We start from the raw sequence: 20,459 nt of genomic DNA on the forward strand, positions 1-20,459 counted from the left end.
GCTTTTCTGTTTGGAGTGTCATTGTAACTACTGTATTGTAAATGATGGAAAATAATTGCATATGTTAAAAAATATGAAACTTTATAAAGTAAAAAACATAAAATAAAATAAAATTTCAAAAAAAATGTTTTTACATTTTAACTGCATGTGTGTGTGTGTGTCTCTGTGTGTGTGTGTGTGTATGTGTGTGTATTCCCAAAGAATTCCAATTAACCTTGGGAAAAATTTTTTACACTTCATTAGGTCAAGATGCAAGAGAACGCTAAAGCAGACGTTACTTCAATACGTGTGTGAACACACACACAGATTCTGGCACATGTAATTTCTATGTACGTCGCCTAGGTTTTGAGCTTCGATAGAAGCAATTCAAGCCACAGTTTTGCTCTCCCTTTCTATATAGATAATAATATGCTTAGAGCTCTTTCATTCTAATTAGTGGCATATACTCTTTTTGGTAGCTAAGACCGTGGAATGCAGCAAACTAATTTGCTCTGTCTAATTTGCTCGGTGATGATTAACTAGTTGTCTCCTCTGTCTGAATGAGTAGCTGCACTGGCTTGGCTGAATTTCAGTGGGGTCATTATGTTTCATGTATCATGCTCTATCTCATTCTGTAAAATATTTTCAGGCTGTTAATTTAATTTTCAGATGTCCAAAATTGTTAATAATCTTGCTGACAGAAAAGCAATTATACGGGGCCAAGGCTGTTTAAGCAGGCTTCTGATGTTTATCCCTTTGACTTCATTTTGTTTCTTCTACTTCTTAATATTTTCTTGTATCAATGTCTAGGAAACACATTTTTCACTTCTTTCCGGCTTGGCGATTTTGAGGGAAGGACATGGATGATGCATGACTCCCATTTCCTCTCAGATTACTAACAGAAGCATAACTAGGGCAGATTAAGTGGAACAACTTTCCCTTCAGGGGGATGCAGCTGAAGTACTCAACAGACTGTGTTTACAGACTAAATGCGTTTCTGATATTTTTCCAATGAAACAAATTTCTAATAAGAACTCTTATTTTTGCCATGACTTTTAAAGCCCGGATATATGCAGTGAAGAAGAATTTGTTTCTAAAGTGATTGTCTCTCCATCCAGAACATGCTTAGCATATTTTCAGCCACCTGGGATGTTCAAGAGGTCGCTTCCACAAACGATAGCCTAGGGAAACACAAACCCCAACTAATTTTGAGGTGCAGTTCTACTTAGCAAATTACTTCCAATAACCTAATTTACTTAAGATCTTTCTGAAAAATCTGTACTTAGACTTTAGTAAAATATAGAATTCAGCATGGGTAAGAAAATTGCAATGGTCAGTAACACTGAATTACTCAGTAAGGCTGCTGGCCTAGGATCAGGGTTTAGGACGTGACATGTGCCATTTGGAAATATACGTACTGGAAAACAGGTTCAGAGCTAGGAGTTGCCATCTAGGTCCTTTACAAACAACACACACAGCTGAATGTGATTTTCAATGTAAAGCAAACTATACCACATTTTGCTTAGTTTGTATCCTAAACAGTAAGGTGAAGAGACACCAAATTCCTCAAGGAATGGAGGAATCGTGGGGCATATAGATGTGCCTCATTTAATTTTGCAGCAATATCTAAGTATAAAATGAGATTTGATTTCTGCAGGTTAAACACTACAATTATGTTCATTATTTCATCCTGGAAAAGAGCTTTTTACCAATAAAATTGTGGCAACTGAGGACTGGGGGAAAAGATGTCAAAAATACTTTTGTAATATATAGTATTTTTATCACCACATTAAAAGTAATTGTACTACAATGTATTTTCCCTCTTTTGTGCAAGAAGTCATCTGTGAATGACTATACTCTTGATTTTTTGTATATTTCCTTTCTAAAAATGTGTCCCTTGCGATACTATATTGAGTCACACATTTAAAAGGGTCAGAGCACATGGCCCTTGAGAATAGATAAATTGCATGATAGAAAATATCTTTGTCTTACATCCTTCAAGTACAACATTTTGGTACAGGAGAATTGATAATATTTTCCCTTGAGTTTCAATATTTTAGGCATGAAGATATGCAGCTCACAAACAAAAACATCGCTAAGCTAGTCAGATTCTAACAGGGTCATTATTTTAAGATAAAGTTATATGTAAAAGTAAAATTGAAATGGCATCAGGTTCTTTAATCTTAAATGATTACTATAATTAATATGTTTGATCTAAATTAATCACACTGTAACAATTTCACTAATATACTCACTCTTACACCATAATATCTAATTAACTACAATTTGAAGTTCATATAGATAAGAAATGTATGCATCTAAATTATATACATACTTAAGACCCATTAGGTGTGATGACATTTAAATTATATTTTTGTAATTAGCAAAGTGAAACAAAATCTATTTAATTAGAATTGATGTGAAGCTAATAAATAGTAACCAACAATAATAAATTTATTAAATTGGAAAATGTGGAAAAATAAATACTATATACAGGCCAGCTTTTATGTATGAATTTTTAAGAGGATTTCTAACAAATGATCATCAGATTCATATCTCACTTAAGTTTCTAGCAATATTAAAACATAAAAATTAATTTCAACTGAAGAAACTTTTCTTTGTCACTAAAGATTCTCAGGATTTATGGAGTCTGTGCAATTGAAAGTGAAAGACATTCTTAGAAAATTCAGAAAATGCTTTCTGTGGTTCAAAATAGAAAATCTCTACAACATAAGAACAAAGTTGATAAAGTTGATGCAAAAGGAAATCAAAAGGCTACTAAGAGGCCAAAAGGTAAAATCTGTGGGCTGCAATTATTAGTGTAAAGCTTTGAATTTAAAAATAATCAGTAAGAATGGTGGGCTTATGTACAAACCTGAAACAATCAACATTTTAATAGATTTTGAGTTTCATGAATCGTGCATAATTTTTCATCTTAATAAATTTCTAATTAAAATCCAAGTACAACATATATATTTAAATCACAGGAGGAACAATATTCAGAAGAGCTCCATTTTTTGTTACTAAAATATCAAATTTCCCTATATGCATGGAAAAATTTCCCAGCATGAAAGGGGGGGCGGGGAAAGACAATTTAAAAACATTATATAATAGGCAAATGGCCCTCTAAAGATGTCCATATTCTAATTTCTGGGACATGTGAATATGCAATTACATGGCAAAAGGGACACCGCAGATGTAATTAAGGTTATAGACCTTACGATAAAGATATTATTCTGGATCTTTGCCAGTGGGCCTAATCTAATCACATCAGCCCTTAGGAGCAAAGGAATTTCTCCAGCCAGGGTCAGAGAGATGATGCGGAAGGAGGAGCCAGAGATCTGAAACATGAAAGAAAATCAACCTCCTATTGCTGGAGGAGCCACGAGAAACATGAGAAAATATGAGGCAGACATTGGGATCGGAGACTGATCCTGGTTCACAGAGGAAGGGAAATGGAGGTCACAATTCTACCAGTACAAAAGCCCTGAATTCCGACAATGTGAATGAACTTGGAAATGAATCTTCCCCAGAACCTCCAGATAAGAGTACAGCCAAGGTGATGACCTGATTTCAGCCAGTGAGGCTAGCCTTAGAAAACCCAGTTGAGCCGCATTGCACCCAGACTTCTGACTCACACAACTAGAAAATAATGAATGGGTGTTGCTTTAAGGATTTTGTTGTAGCATTTTATGGTAGCAATAGAAAACTAATGCACATATTAAAAATATATAAATAGACTTACTGAAATTTTAATGAAGTCTATGCACAAAGGTTAGTGGTATAAGGGCTTAAAAATGTGATCTATCAGACTTTATGTTGAAATAACACAGAGTCAAGGAATTTTTATCTTAATTAGGACTCAAAATGCAATGCATTATAAAAAAATCTCCAATATACATTTGGAAGAAACATTTTTTTGTGCGCATGGTAGAACTTCAATGAAGCTCATGAATTTGATTTTGGATTTAAAAAGTAATTTATTTTTACTAGTCACTATTTTTATAATAGTTAAGTGTTCCCAATGAATTTCAATAAACAATGGTGGGTGAAATTAGGGCGCTTGGGTAGCTCAGTTGGTTGATCGTCCAACTTCAGTTCAGTTCACAGTATCAGAATCTGTGGGTTTGAGCCCCAAGTCAGGTTCTGTGCTGACAGCTCAGACCATGGAGCCTGTCTCAGGTTCTGTGTCTCCCACTCATGCTCTGTCTCTCTCACTCTCTCTCTCTTTTAGGAATAAACATTAAAAAAATCCTCTAAGAATGGTGGGTGAAAAAATAATATTTGTATTTCTAAACAATACAATGAGGTAGGATGGGTCAATAAGCATGAATGACCATTTACCATTCATCTCAAGTTGTTAAATCTACTGACATTTGTTAGATTTCCATTAGGTAAATACAAAAGTAAAAACCAAGACATTTTAAGAACACAGTCAAATGCATATCTGACAATAGAATAATGGAATTCATTTTTAACAATTCCTTGAAATAATAAATATGTGTATTATTATGAGCTTAATATTTTATAACACAACTTTTAGCTTTCTTACTCTTCCCCACATGTTTCATTTTTACACTGCAGGACAAACATATAAAAATATATAGAAATTTATATCAATAACATACACTAGGCTATAAGTATAAATGATTCTGTGGAGTAGCATGTAATATATCAACTCCACCTTTAGGGTATGTTAGAATACATAGAAAATTCTAATATGTGATTTCACTAAACTTCAATTTCTTCCTTGTTGAGAAAAAATAGAACCACTAATAATATTATGAGGAACAAACAAAATTTTATATGAAAGAAAAAGTGCGGAGACTAAGGGCAATCCACTCTGTAGCAATTGTGAACAATCCATTTGCAATAGATGTCTGTCAAGTTACTTTTGGTTGGATAGAAGCACAATCTATGGCTAAACAAATATAAAGTCTACAAGTAGTTGAAAAAAATTAGTTAATCTTTTTCAAAATTAAAGTACATAATTAGCCTCATTATCTTATTCAACACATCAATTAGGATGGTGATGTTTTATTCAAAATGTAAAACATATAATAAATAAGATGCATCAGAGAATGGATTTATAGTGTTTCAAAACTATTATTAAAAGAACAACTTGACTAAGAGCTAAAAATTAGATCTGAAAGTTCTATGAATAAGTGAATATGATGTTGAACTGACAGCGCAGGAAAGGAAAGCACTGGATTGGTATCCAGGTCAAGTAGATCTGCAAGTCAATACATTTTCAGTAGGATAATAAAACATATAACAGGAACAACAGAAGACACTACTCTACTATTTGAACAACTAAGCACGGCCTTGTCCTTTAAAGCAAGAGTCACAACATCTTTGTAAAAACAATCTGACAAAACATCTTACTGAGAATAAAATTTTCATCTCTGGTATCATCAGATGATTACCAATCAATTACTTGCATGTGTAATTAATCACCATAGGAGTTAGCACTTCCTGGCAAAATCTCTATGTAAATTGCTTTAAGGGCAAGGGTTGCAGGGAAAGCTACTATGGCGATTGGTCCTAAACACTTACTAGAAGTTCTGCTAACCTCTAAAATGTTAACTGAAGAGGGGTTAATTTGTAATTCCTGGTGCATTTGGATTTTAATATAACTACAGTGTAAATGTAATTCTTCATGTAAATAAAATATTATATAAATGGTAGGTATACAATAGGCAGCTTCCCACAACTAGATGTACTATTCATGCCAATCTGACCTACAAAGGAATACCTAAATGATGACCTAATATAACAATTTAGAGAGATGGAAGAGTTACACATTTTATTCATCTTTGTAATCAATAATGATTGATACTTTTTACTACTGATCTTCTTCAACTTACAATGGGGTTTTGCACATATAAACCCATCTAAGTTGAAAATACTCTAAGTTGAAAATGCACTGAATACACCTAACCTACCAAACATCACAGCTTAGCCCAGCCTACCTTAAACGTGCTCAGAACACTTGTATTAGTCTGTACTTGAGCAAAATCATCTAATACAAAGCCTAGTCTATAATCAAGTACTGAGTATCTCATTTAATTTATTTAACACTACACTGAAAGTGAAAAGGAGACGATTGTATGCATAGCAGTTGTGGTAGCATGGCTAAATGGGAGCTGCAGGGCAGGGCTGCTGACCAGTATTGCAAGAGAGGAAAAGATCAAAAGTCAAACTCTGAAGTGCAGTTTCTAGTAAGTATGTCTCACTTTTATCCTCAGTAAAGTTAAAAAAAACGGAAGTCAAAAAATTGTAAGTCAAACCGTTGTAAATTGAGGACCACTTGTAGTTCAGTTCCATTCAGAATATATTTGTTTGCCATTTACTATCTGCAGGGCTTTGCTATTTTTCTACAGATCCTTTAGTTTGCAATGGTCACTGTATATAATATATAATCTTCTTTGTAAAATAACATCTGTGTATAATCTTCTTTCTTCCCTACCACAACTCTGTGAAGTATTGGGTTCTATTTTACTTGTGAAGAAGCTGAGAGTCACAAAATTAAGTAGCATGCAATCAGAAAGGGGCAGATATTAGATGGAATCTCATGCTTTTAAGTTCTAATTCTCATCTGTTTTCAACTACAGAACAATCACTCCAGGTGAGAATAGATGCTGCAGGGAGGAAAGCTGAGCAGTCATTCATTCACTTGACATTGGCTGAGATTCCATGATGTGCCATAAAGATGAAGAGGCCCGTAGGGACCTGCTCCATAGGCAACAGTTCTAGAACCTGCAGATACCAAAGCGATCAAATGGAGTAGAAATTTTATTTAATTACCATTTTTGTAAAAAAGAGTGAATTCATGTATATGCTACGAAATTTAAAAGGTATAAGAGTATAGAGCAAAAAGAAAGACTCGCTCCCAATCTGGTCCCATGACACAGTTACCTTTCCCTTAAGCAACCCGTTCATAGCAGTTTCTTTGATATCCTTCCAGAAGCAGTCTAGATATGTACAAGTATATGCATTTTTTACATGAATGGCATTCTAATAGCACAGTTCAAAACCTTGATGTTTTCACTTATACTTCATTTTAAAAACTGTATGATTGAACACATGCAGATCTGCATAGCCCTTTCAACCGTGTCGTGTTCCACTATACAGATGTACTAGGATGTATCTGACCAGACCCTTATCAGTAAGAATGGGACTTTTCCATCTGTTTCTCTATAAATTATGTTGCAATGAAACTGCTGGTAAACCAGTATTTAATGTGAATCCTCTAACATATTTCAGAGCAGTCTAGTGCCTACAGATGAAAAAAAGGTGGGTGAGGTTACACGGGCTGCATAGGCAACATGTTGCCATTGTTAAAACTCATGTGGAGTTATCACTTCATAGAAGGAAATGAGTACTTAATAAATTTATTAACACTTCAATGTTTAAGACAGTGAGACTCTGAGTGCAGACTGGCTACTCCAATGCAGCTGCAAGTCAGAGGCGATGAGGAGGCGAGGAGTTTGTGTCAAATGTACCAAGGACTTTGTTGTTGTTGCTCAGCTGACATTTTTTTTTTCCTGAGCAAAACTTTCTTGATGAAAGAAGCATTTCTTTTTCTTTGCAGTCTCCTTGATGATTTTCTTTCTAGGACAAGCTACTTATCATATATTAGCATTCCGAGTAGCAATGTCTTTTAAAAGTATTCTAGCATTAGTCTTAAGTGCCCTTCACTGTTATATTAAAATGTCCCAGGAGGTAAGATCACTCTAATAACATTGTCATTGATTTCTGATGAGAGTTTCATTCATTTATAAATTCAACATGAAAATTTTCATGACTGAATATAGGATAAACAAAGAATTGTAAGCACTGCAAAGAATATGAGGCTAAAGTTGTCACTTTCAAGGAGATTTTAAGTAGGAGACGTAGAAAATGAGTTAATATGTGAATATAATGTGAATGTGCACATTCTGAATACACAAGTACAATATCCTAGATAAAATATGAAGCATGTGTTAGTAAGTTATTGAAAGGCAGTCAGGAGCAAGCCATACACAAACATCCCCTGCTTCAAAAAAAAAAATCAGTTCTAATTCAGTGTTTGGTATAACTACATATTTAAACTAATTATCAGGAATGTTGTCATCAAGCTTATAATCTGCAAGTGATAACTATATCAACTAGAAAACAACAGAGCCAGGTTCAAGGCTGGGCCCATGATTTCTAATGGCCTCCAACAATAAGTCACAACTTACTGAATCATTCTTCCTCTGTTTCAGCTAATATAAAGAATTATTATTTTCCCCTAAAATATGATTTTCCTTGTTGACAGTACTACACAATGTAACATTTAGTTACTTTGTAGTTTAAAAAAATAAATCTCCTCTGCTATTCTGATGCTCCTGGAAGGCAGGAAATTCAGAGAAGTGGCAGAGTGTAGGAGTGGACACAGTTCCAGTGAACTAGTCTACTGGATTTGCTCATGGGTTTCATTGTTCATTTGAAAATGGTACAACCTTGAGCAAGGATCTGGACTTCCCTATGGCTCAGCTATCTCAGCTTTAAAATAGCTATAATCTTGGGGTGCCTGGGTAGCTCAGTCTGTTGAGCATCTGACTTTGGCTCCGGCCATGATCTCACAGTTTGTGAGTTGGAGTCCCACATCTGGCTCATTGCTGTCAGTGCAGAGCCCAATTCAGTTCTCTGTCCCATTCTCTCTCTGCCCTTCCCCCACTCACTCTCATGCTCTCTCTCAAAAATAAATAAACATTAAAAAATAAAATAAAATAGCTATAATCAGATTGCATACTTCATACATAGAATTGTTCTAGAAATTTAATATATAAATACATATTAAATACCTAAAACCATTCCTGGCACATAGTAAGATCTCAAAATAATGCATTATGTGTTATTATCCTGTAAGTTTTTGTCTGCATTAGAGTTACTGATGCCTGGGACTAATTTCAGAATCAGGCCTCAGTATGTTTCAAATCCTTCTCAGATGAAGCTAGTGTACAGCTGAGTTTGAGAATAATTTCTTCACAGCTTTGGGAGAAACATAAATTTTCATTTCAAGGTGGAATTCCAGTGATTTCCATAATAAGTGCTGATATTTATTATATTGAGAGTTTTTATTCAATTTCTATAATTTAGATATGACCAATTTCTATAATTTTTATTATTTTATTGTACCAGCCAGACAGAATGACATTTAGGTTAAGCCATTTAGAAGGAATATACTCAAAATGAAAAAACAACCCAAACAATACATTTATTTTTCAAAATACTGTAATATATATTGAATTAAGAGCAAAATACAGATGGATCAATGTCTCTATTTGGAGTGGTAAAAAAACACAAATACTTTGAAGGATATTTTTTGAAACCACCAACACATGTGGTTTATCAGGTAATCCAGCTCTATCGCTAATTTTTTATGAATCCATAGCAAAAACTTAGCTTATTTACAAGGCCAACAATGTGACGATGGCCCACAACTAGACCTCTTTAAGAATGAAAATGAACCTTTAAGTAGAACAATACCTATATTTATAAATTTATATACACACATTTGTTAATGACCAAAACCTCCCAAATATGTCATCAAAGCAACATTTCAGTTGTGTATATTTTCTTTGGTCTTAGAACATGTTTTATTATAAATAGAAAGTTCTGCTGTATTTCAATCAGAACAATATTGTAATACCAGTTGACAATTTTTGAAATCTTAACTTAGTCCAAATGTTTATGTAGTAATTATCTTTAATTATAATTTTCATAGCTATTTAAATTCTTTACAACATGAATATTCTTTCTATTAATTTATTTTAAATAAAGACTGCCTAGGGGCACCTGGGTGGCTCAGTCAGTTAAGCATCCAAGTTGGGCTCAGGTCATGATCTCACAGACTGCGGGTTTGGGCCCTGTGTCGGGCTCTGTGCTGACAGCTCAGAGCCTGGAGTCGGCTTCTGATTCTGTGTCTCCCTCTCTCTCTGCCCCTCCTCCGCTTGCTCTCTGTCTCTGTCTCTCAAAATAAAAAATAAAAGATATAAAAAAATTTTTTAAAAAGACTGCCTAAATTATTTTGCAATTGAAATTTATATTTGATTACTGTAACTATATTTTCTTACAATATGTACATGACTGTAATTCCTTATTTAGATAAATAAGTTTAATTTATCAACTATCACATAATATCATGAAATCATGTGACTTATTCTTAAGTTAAAATTTACTAATATTTATATAAATTCACATATATTATTATGTACAAAGCAAGCTCATTAGTTCTCCTAAATATCTATACCATATTTAAAATATTGTTCAGTATAACAATATTCTGTTAATCCACAGATTTGGTTTACTTTTCAGGAGCAGTAAAGCCTGTATTTAAAAATGTCAGCTATTTACTAAGAGTAACACTGTCAATAAGAAGCGTATTAAAGAAAGAGGAGACATCAGTTTTGCCTTATAGCAGTATGTTACACACATTCAGAAAAAATCCTATTTTCCATTAGAATAAAACTTGCATTCCTAACTGCCACTGTATGCTTGCTGTGTGACCCCACTGCCTTTACAGCTTCCAAATTCTTTTCTAATATATCGCAATTTTTCATCATTGTAAAACCAATATAATGTATGGCTACCAAAATTTTTTAAATTAATGAAAGAGAATAAAAATTGTTCATTGCATGTGATGATATAGTTTCATAAAATGTTTCAAATATGAGTGTTTGTATATGAATGTACCAAAGTAAAGATATACCATATGCTTCTGTGGATTACTGTTAACAAATATATCAAAATATTTCTGAAAGCCACTTCATTATACGATATATAATTGAGGGTATATCCATTTATAGAATGATATATACATGTGTTTAAAGTCATACAACACAAAACCTAATGCAGCAAATATGAGATTGACAGTTTCATAGCACACCATTCTTTTATTCTATCTCAAAGTTCTTGATAATGATTGAAGAGAATAACCAAGTCCATTATATTCTGACTGCCATCAATCTCATGCTTTCTATTTTACAATTTCCTTTTATTCTCTCTCCTCTTTGCATCTCCTACTCTGGTATGAATTGCTTTTGACTCTATTTTTCTCCATGTATCCAAACCATCCTCTTTCAAAAATATTATCTAAAATTATTATTTTTTGTAAAATTGTTCCCCATTTGTAGTTTTGTTCATTTTATTATTTCTTAATTTTTTCTCCAAGTTATCACTCCAGTAGTGTCCTCATAATTAATTTTGATTTTAATCCCATTCTATTACAAGTTGAACTATTCCAGAAAGGGAAACAGAAAGGAGGGAAAGGGAATGAAAGAGGAATGGGATAAAGAAGTGGAGGAGAAGAAAAAAATAAGACCTGAAGTATCTCACTAAAATTACTTCATTTAAATTTATTTTTTATTTATTTTTGAGAGACAGAGAGAGACAGCATGAGCAGCGGGGGAGGGGGGTCAGAGAGAGAGAGAGAGAGAGAGAGAGAGATACAGAATTTGAAGCAGGCTCCAGGCTCTGAGCTAGCTGTCAGCACAGAGCCCAACGCGGGGCTTGAACCCACAACCGTGAGATCATGACCTGAGCCGAAGTCAGACGTTTAACTGACTGAGCCACCCAGGCGCTCTTAAAATTACTTCATTTAAAATGTTTAAGTGTAAATCTCTCTGTGGAGAAAATATGTCTGCTCCAGGTATTCGGAATATATTTTCTCTCACAGCACATAAACTTAACGAATTCATATTGCTTAATAGTAAGTTCTCAGTATCAATCATCATTAGTTTACTTCAGTCAAGAACTTACAAACTAAGCACTTAGTTTAATACAGTCTGCTAAATAATTTCAACCAGCATCGCAGCTTGTATTTTAAAGTTGCTGCTTCATGGGCGACCTACTGTCTCTCACTATCTCTCAGAAATAAAAAAATAAAAAATAAAATTGCTGCTTCACAATGTATAAGCTACTATCTAGGAAGTTAGGCATAAATGAAAACTACATTGAATTCCATAATCCTGTCTAATGCCAATAGTGCAATGTGGTATTAATTCACTAAATAATATTTTAGTTCCAAGAGAAAATTAATGCAGTTTACTATAGTGGTCAATTAAGACCCAAGGAGTCACTTTTATGCACTGGGAAAATCTAGCTTACAATGAATAGTTATAGGCAGGGAGAGTTATCAATTCATGAACATTTGGTTCTAAAAGTTAATTTGAGGTTTAGTTGTTTGTAATTTGGACTTCATTTCTCATAGAAACAATATCGCAACCACAATTTTGATTGCCAGGTTAGCACACAAACATGTATGGGACCCAAAATATTATACATGGGTACAGAGACGGAGTTAAATAATCCTGTTTTTATACTAGCAACTAGGCAAAACAGAAGAACAAATACAATAATACAATGTATGTGTAATCACTACTGAATATGGTGCTCAATACAAAATTTAAGCCCTTCCCAAATCCTCCTAAAACTCTGATGTCTCTTAGCCAGAGGTAGAAACTGATCAACTTTGGTTGCCTTCTGTTTCTCCCCTCCTCTTGCCATATATGAAATTTTTACTTTATTCCTATATAGTATCCAGCCACCTAGAAATAACCATGCCAGTAACTAACTAGAAAATAATACAATTAGGATACCTTTTATCAGTTAGAGTAGGGGTCAAAGGTCGTGGGCCAAATCTGGCTAGTCAACTGTTTTTATGAATAAAGTTTAATCTGAACAAGCTGCACCTGATTATATATGGTCTATGGCTGCTATTGTGCTAAAACAGCAAAGGTGAGGAATTGCCACAGAGAAAATATGGCTTATAATGTGTGGAATACTTATTGTCTAGTACTTTTCAGAAAAAGGTTGTGTTCCCCTGAGTTGGAATCTGTTCGGCTGCAAGTAGGGAAAAAAAGCAAATAAATGGTGGTTTAAGGTTTCTGTTTTTGTTTTCCTCATGCACGCACACACACTCGCACACACACAAATGTACTCTGCAGATGGGCAGTTGCTCTCTTTTGTTCAGTGGCTCCAGGATTTACAGATGATGCTCCCGGCCCTTCCCTCCTGGTTGCAAGAGGCTGCTGCTGCTGCTGCAGCCCTCACATCCATGTTGCTGGCACGCAGTAAAAAGGCATGAGGAATGCTTGTGATCTAAATAAGGAAAGCCAACTCTTAGGCAAGCTCTAGCAAATCTTCTGTTTACATCTCATTCATCTCATTCCCTACACTGGAAATGGAGTTTTAAAATTTAAGCAGGGTGTACTGCTGTCCTAAAAAAAGGATAATTAAAAAAAATGAAGACAGAACTTGCTACTAAAGAGGAAACCAGCACTGTCTGCCACCCTCATCTTCCCAACAGCAGAGGAGATGGAGGTCAGTCACTTAACTTGATTCCCACCCCATTCCCCAACCTGCTCAATTAATTTTTCTTCTGAATATAGAACAGTAAGGACCAAGGGAAGTGGTTCAGATTCCTAAATGAAGGCACTAGATCATGAACAAAAGTACGGTTATATAAATTAGGACTTGGAGAGATATTAATGACACCACTAAGTCCTTATCTGTCACCTTTAAGAATAAGGAGGCAAAAATGTTTTCCTTGTTTGGCTACATAAGGGAGTTATTTCAGATAGGGCTTTTCCCTGTAGAACCAGAAAGCTGCAGGAAACATGATCAGAGCAACAGCAGGCCTGAAAAGGTTAGAACAAGTCATTTAAACATATTTTAGTAGAAAATACATTTATTAGCATGAATAATATGTCAACCTACATAAATACAGAACTTTTTATAAGAACACCTTTCAATGACTTTATTTCATTTAATCATTTTATACCTGAGAAATTCCTATGTAAAAAAAAAAAAAGAGGGCCTCAAATTGATTCACAGCACTAACAAGAAGTATTCCGCAATGCGTATTTTAGGCATTTCATATATGCTAAATAAAAGAATAAATTTCTTATACTACTAATGACCCATTGTTTCTCTTTTTAAGTTCATTTATTTATTTTTGAGAGAGAGAGAGAGAGAGAGAGAGAGAGAGGGAGAGAGGGAGAGAGGGAGAGAGGGAGAGCAAGCATGAGAGCAGGGCAGACCCTGACATAAGTCTTTAACTCACAAACCATGAGATCATGACCTGAGCCAAAGTCAAGGTCAGATGCTTAACCAACTGAGCACCCCACACATTCTTATTTATATAACTAGTGTCTTCCTCTCCATTAGATTTTTCCTAACAGATTTTACAGAAATCAACTTTCTTCCATGAAAATAAAATTATATCTCAAGCCTATATTCATTTCTACCTGCTGAGGAATCTGTTTTCTTCCCTTTACAGACAAATATGTCAAAAAATTGTCTATATGCTTTTTATCCATTTCCTCAACTTCCATTCATGCTGCAACCTTCTCCAGCATGGTTTCAGGCCACCTCCTGTATCAGTGAGTTACTGACACAGCCACCAGTGCCCTCACCTAGCCACGTGAAAGTACTGTTCGCTGTCCTCATCTTTCTTGGATTCTCAGTAACATTAATATTGTTAATCTTTCTTTCTCTCCTTTTCTCCTTAGCTTTCATGACACACTGTCCTGGCTTTCTGTGTGGCTAATTATTTTATTTGTCCTTTGCAAGCCCCTTCTCATCAACAAAAAAATCAAATTTACTCAAGGTTGCATAAAAGGATGCTCATTTTCATTAGTCATTAAGGAGATACAAATTAAAACCACATTAAGATAATACTTGATATCCACTAGAATGGCTATAATCAAAAATACAGATGATATCAAGTATTGACAAGGATGTGGAAAAATGAACTCTTATACATCATTGGTGAAAATGTAAAATGGAACAGCTACTTTGGAAAAGCAGTTTGGCAATTTTTAATGAGTTAAACATAAAGTTACCGTACGACCCAGTAGTTCCACTGTTAGTCGTCTAGCCAGGAGAAAGCATACGTCTACACAATTCTTAAATGTGGATGTCCAGAACAGCATTATTCATGTAACCAAAAAAAAAAAAAAAAAAAAAGACAGAAACAACCTTTAGGTTCATAAAAATGGATGAACTTGCTGGATGGGCCAAGGATGAACCTCAAAAAACCTTATGCTAGGGGAACCTGGGTGATGCTGTTGGTTGACTTTGTTTCAGGTCATGATCTCACAGTTTATGAGTTTGAGCCCCCCACAGGCCTGCTGCTGTCAGCGCAGAGCCCACTTGGAATCCTCTGTCCCCCTCCTCCAGCCCCCTCCACTCACACTCTCTCAGACCATAAGCATTAAAGAAACCCCAACATATGCCAAGTGAAAAATTCCAGATGCATAAGACCCACATTGTATGAATCTATTTATACGAAATGTTTAGAAAGATAATCCTATATAGACACAAAATAACTTAGTATTTAGGTAGGTGTACGGGTAGGAATGAAAAGTGACTGTCCTGGGTATGGTGAATCTCATTGTGGTAAGAAAATGTTTTAATACTGAATTATGGTGATGGCTACTGAACTCTGCAAAATTCACTAAAAAAATTGAATTGTACTCTTGAAATATGTGAATTTTATTGTATGCAAATTATGTCTAATGAAAGCTGTTAAAAATAGGCCTTTCATGACTTTTAGAATAAGAACCAAAATTCTTAACATGACCTACTGTCAGACCTCCATCTATCACCCCTAATTTCCCTTATTCTGTGTATCTGATACCCCATTTTATTTCTCAGCTGTGTCAAGCTCCTTTCGCACTGAGTTAAAACGTCATTGTGACTGTTCCTCTTAGGGTATCTTTTCTGACTTCTCTTCTCCTCCCTGATACAACCCAACTTATTAAGTGTGCTCCTGGAATTAGGAAATCACCCTTGATAGCACTTTAGAGGTGTAATTGACCTGTGTTTGTAAAATTATTATATGTCTGCTTCCTGCACTAGACTATAAGTCCCATACGGTTGGGAGGTCATGTTTGGTTTTGCTAACCAATATGTCCCCACTATTTACCCCAGTCCCTAGGTATCCATTAAATTCTGGTTTAATGAACAAATATAAACAACCCTCAATTATCTAAAATTTTCCTCTAGGAAGGAAATTTGTTTCTTTGCTTCTAGTTTAGTTCTCTCAAATCACAGTGCTAAAATTTCTCATAGAACTTTGTAAGGTAGTTTATATACTTTAAGATAAGACTTCATTTTCTTTTTTTACTACTGCTTCCAATGCATATTGCAATTATTTGAGGGAGAAATCATAAATTTCCATTGGGGTTACCAATCTGTTAATTAGGATAACTTAAAAGTCAGCATGAATCTTTGTAAATTTTCAGTACATCACTTAGATAAATTTTGATACCAATGAATTAAAAATATTAATTCAAATGGTTTTTAAACTAATAGTTTTTAAAAGGACCTAGTATGATTTTGCTTATGGTATTCTGGGGCTTTATTTTATTAAAAAAATTTTCTACATGCAACCAAGTTCTTTCATCTTCTATTGTTTGATGTGCCTGCACAGGACTTGGAGATCAAGTAGGACATATAATAAAATCATTGGTTATATATACTTGTTAACAAGATAAATCTCATCAAAATGAAACTAATGCAACATTGCAGGTTAACTATATGTCAATTAAAAAAATTAGTAATAAGGAAAAAATGTTAGTTTCAATCCCCTGAATTTGTATTTAAATGGTTATTATAATGATAGAATTTAGTTTATACCTATTTTCTTATTTTTGTCTGAAATGATATATTTATAAAGTTACCTTTTAAATATTTATTCTAAGTAACTATCCTTATAATAAGATACTTAGTCTTTCATTTATAATATCTAAAACATAAAGTCACATAAATGACTTTTAAACATAAATCATATAAAAGAATATGTACAGATATATACACATACATATAATGATATTTATATAAAAACATCTTCATATTTGTAGTTAGCAAATTATGACCAAAACATTTTGCTGATTCTATGGCTACTAATTTCCCTCATGTGATAACTACATAAAGGTATTTTGACATAGAAGGTTTATACATTCTCAAAGATATTTCTCATTTGTGGAAGGCAGTATCAGTAATTCTGTTGGCTTATATCTTTTAAAAATAAAATCCATATTTAACAAATGTATGGCACTGATAACACTTCAACACACTGTTCAAACAATAGTCCATACATGAGGTATAGCATTAGATATTTCCCCAATTCTGTGGGTCAACTTGCTAGGTTTAATTTTAAGGGACTATTGTCACTATAGTTCATTTTTGTTACAAAATTCTGATAGAAAATTTTCCTCTGGAACAGAAAGGATTTCTTTCTTCTCTTCCTTCTCTTCCTCCTCCTCCTCCTTCTCCTCCTCCTTCTCCTCCTTCTTCCCCTTCTCTCTCTCTCTCTCTCTCTCTCTCTCTGTCTCTCTCTCTCTTTCTGTCACTCACTCCTCTCTGAGTTTTAGTTTTAGGTTAATTATTCAGTGTTACAGGTGTTTCACCTTAAATCAGCAAACTCTCCACAAACTATTACCAAGACTCAGCAACTTCTGATTCGTGAGAAGTGGAGAGGCGAGGGCTTATGAGCACCTTCCACTACATAACAATCTTATTTCACTCAGGGACACACCAAGGCTCCTCAGAATCCCCACTGTCCAGGCATTTTAAGATTAGAGTCCTGGCAGAAAGTCAAATGAATGATTCATTAAAGGCAATTCTACTTCTTGGCTAATACAAATATCATTCATCACCACCATAAAACAAAACAAAGCAAAGCAAAAAATGCAACACAGGTGATTAAAACAACATTAAAATATACCCCTATTGTCTGTGTTGCAAACACATATTGTAATTCAAAGGCCAACATGTGTTTAATTGCTTTTTATTTTTTTTTAATGTTTTATTTATTTTTGATACAGAGAGAGACAGAGCATGAGAGGGGGAGGGGCAGAGAGAGAAGGAGACACAGAACCGAAAGCAGGCTCCAGGCTCTGAGCTAGCCGTCAGCACAGAGCCTGACGCGGGGCTTGAACGCACCAACTTGAATGTGAGATCATGGCCTGAGCTGAAGCCGGAGGCCCAACCGACTGAGCCACCCAGGTGCCCCTTAATTGCTTTTTAAAATGTGTACATTTTCTGTCTTGTCCAGTAGTTAAAATCTGTCCAATGGTACACTTGTCTGAAAAACTCCATCATATTTCTAGACACACTACTTTTGTTCTAAATTGCCTGGATGGTAAACAGAAGCAATTTGTGTAACATATTTTGTGTTACATGTCAATGAAAAATGAAAGGAAGATTCTGTATGCTTTGTACTTACTAAGGATTTATTTTGAATAGAGGTTTTCTTCCCAAGTATTTTAATAAAAGAATGTTTGGTTCCTAACTAAGAACAAACTTACCAGAGGAGAAGTGGATGGAGAAATGGGTCAAATAGATGATGGGGATTAGGGACACTGCTGTGATGAGCCCGGGTCTTGTATGGAAGTGTTGAGTCACTATATTGTAAATGTGTAACTAATATCACACTGTATGCTAATTGGATTTCAAGTTAAACTTAAAAATAAAAATAAAATAAGAACATTTTTTAATGTTTATTTATTATTGAGGCAGAGAGAGAGAAGGACACAATCCAAAGACAGGCTCCAGGCTCAGCTCTCAGCACAGAGCTCGATGTGAGGCTCAACCTCATGAACTATGAGATCATAACCTCAGCTGAAGTCGGATGCCTAACCGACTGAGCACCCAGGCACCCCAAGTATTTCTGAATTTAACAGAAGTCCAGTGTTTGTATGATCTTGAGTTTTTTAGTTAAGTACAAAAGAAAGAATTATCATTAAGCATCCATCCATACAAGCCAAATAAAATATTTGATAAAAGTTGCAAAAACAGATTAATACTCTACCATTTAATAACAGACAAGGAATGATTTTCTGGTACCAGATTCCTGGATTATGTGTTCAGGAAACAAGAACCATTAGTTAGCTGCTGCCCACTATTCATTTGGGCAGTAGTCCTCCAATAAGGTACAAAAGGTTATCTGAATGTGAGAGAGACACTTGGTGGTGAGAACACACACACACACACACACACACACACACACACACACACACACAAGTGCCCACGCATGCAAAAACTGTAACTCCATTATGTCCCAGAGTTAAAAAGAAAACCTATTTATAAGTCTAGGTTAAATGTGATCTTTCATGCTTGAATGTAACTACCACTACCACAACATATAATTGGTTATTGTTTTGTAAGTATATGTGGGTAATTATAGTAAACAGAAAGACAATGCATTGCTAATGATGCCACCCCTAACTCCACAAGCTTTGAAGTCCCCCAGAAAAGCTTCCATCCTAGCTCCACCAGTGATTAGCTATGTCATCTTGTCTTGCTCAGGTTGCTAAACTGCTGAGTTACTGCAAAATGGGAATAAAATTTGAACAAAATGGGAATAAAGTGAGAATAAAAAGAGTGTTGCAAGGATTTAGAAAGACAAAGTAAATCACTTAGCACAATACTTAGCAATGAGTAATCTTTCAATACATGTTAGTATTATTAAGAAAGAAATTAAAGAAAAAATAAACATGACTTTACAAAGCAATACATCAAGAAATATTTCTATGCAATTCATTAACATTTATTTGCACTTATTTTAATGTAAGCTGGCATTTTAAAATTTAATAAATATTTTAAATGTGATATATTTGGAACCCTGAACATTTTAATTTAAGTCCACAGGGATATCTTATATTTAGGCACTTGCTGAGGTGCAGAGAGGTACTGTCTTATTCAATTTTATGTCCTACAGAATTTATTCTTATTTTGAACATTCTTATTTTGAACACTTGGTAAATGCTCTACAAAATTTTAAATCATCCATACAAATTCTAATGTTAGGATGGCATTCACTGTATAAAGTATTATATGCTAACCCCCTAGATATTAATTATAAAATCTAATATTTTCTGATACAGGGCATTTTCTCTGCTAATATGTTGGTTTGTTAAGTTAATTGATTTATGACCTTAATACTTCTTTACAATGTTATTGTAACATTTTATTTACTTATTTTTATTACTATTTTTAAATTATTTTCAAAATCTATTTTTGAGAAAGAGAGAGAGAGAATGCAAGTGGGAAAGGGGCAGAGAGAGTAGGGGGACAGAGAATCCAAAGCAGATTCTGTGCTGATATCAGTGAACCTGATGTGGGGCTTGAACTCATGAACCACGAGCTCATGACCTGAGCCAATATCTGATGGTTTACCAACTGAGATACCAACGCACCCCAACAATATTATTATAACCTTTTAAAACACATTTTAATATGTTATTCTGATACTTTCAAGCGTTTTTAATAAATCCCAATTAAGAGTCACAGTATTGGGTACCTTAAGGGGAGTTACTTTGGACACATTTTATTTCATTCTGCCTCAGTTTTCTCACCTCTCAAATGGAGATAATACTGAGTTTTAAGATAATAGTGAGCTGTTGAATGTATAAAATAAGAAAAGATGGGAATTAAGTATAGAA

General features: G+C 34.4%; 1 protein-coding gene across 3 annotated transcripts in view; it reads right to left on the reverse strand.

Annotated features, from left to right (window-relative positions):
• Positions 1-20,459, reverse strand: part of EPHA7 (EPH receptor A7) — a 166,582-nt gene that overhangs the window by 30,923 nt on the left and 115,200 nt on the right. The gene's annotated exons all lie outside the window — the stretch shown is intronic.

Source organism: Suricata suricatta, chromosome 7 (genome assembly GCF_006229205.1).
Source record: "Suricata suricatta isolate VVHF042 chromosome 7, meerkat_22Aug2017_6uvM2_HiC, whole genome shotgun sequence".
Taxonomy (NCBI): Eukaryota; Metazoa; Chordata; class Mammalia; order Carnivora; family Herpestidae; genus Suricata; species Suricata suricatta.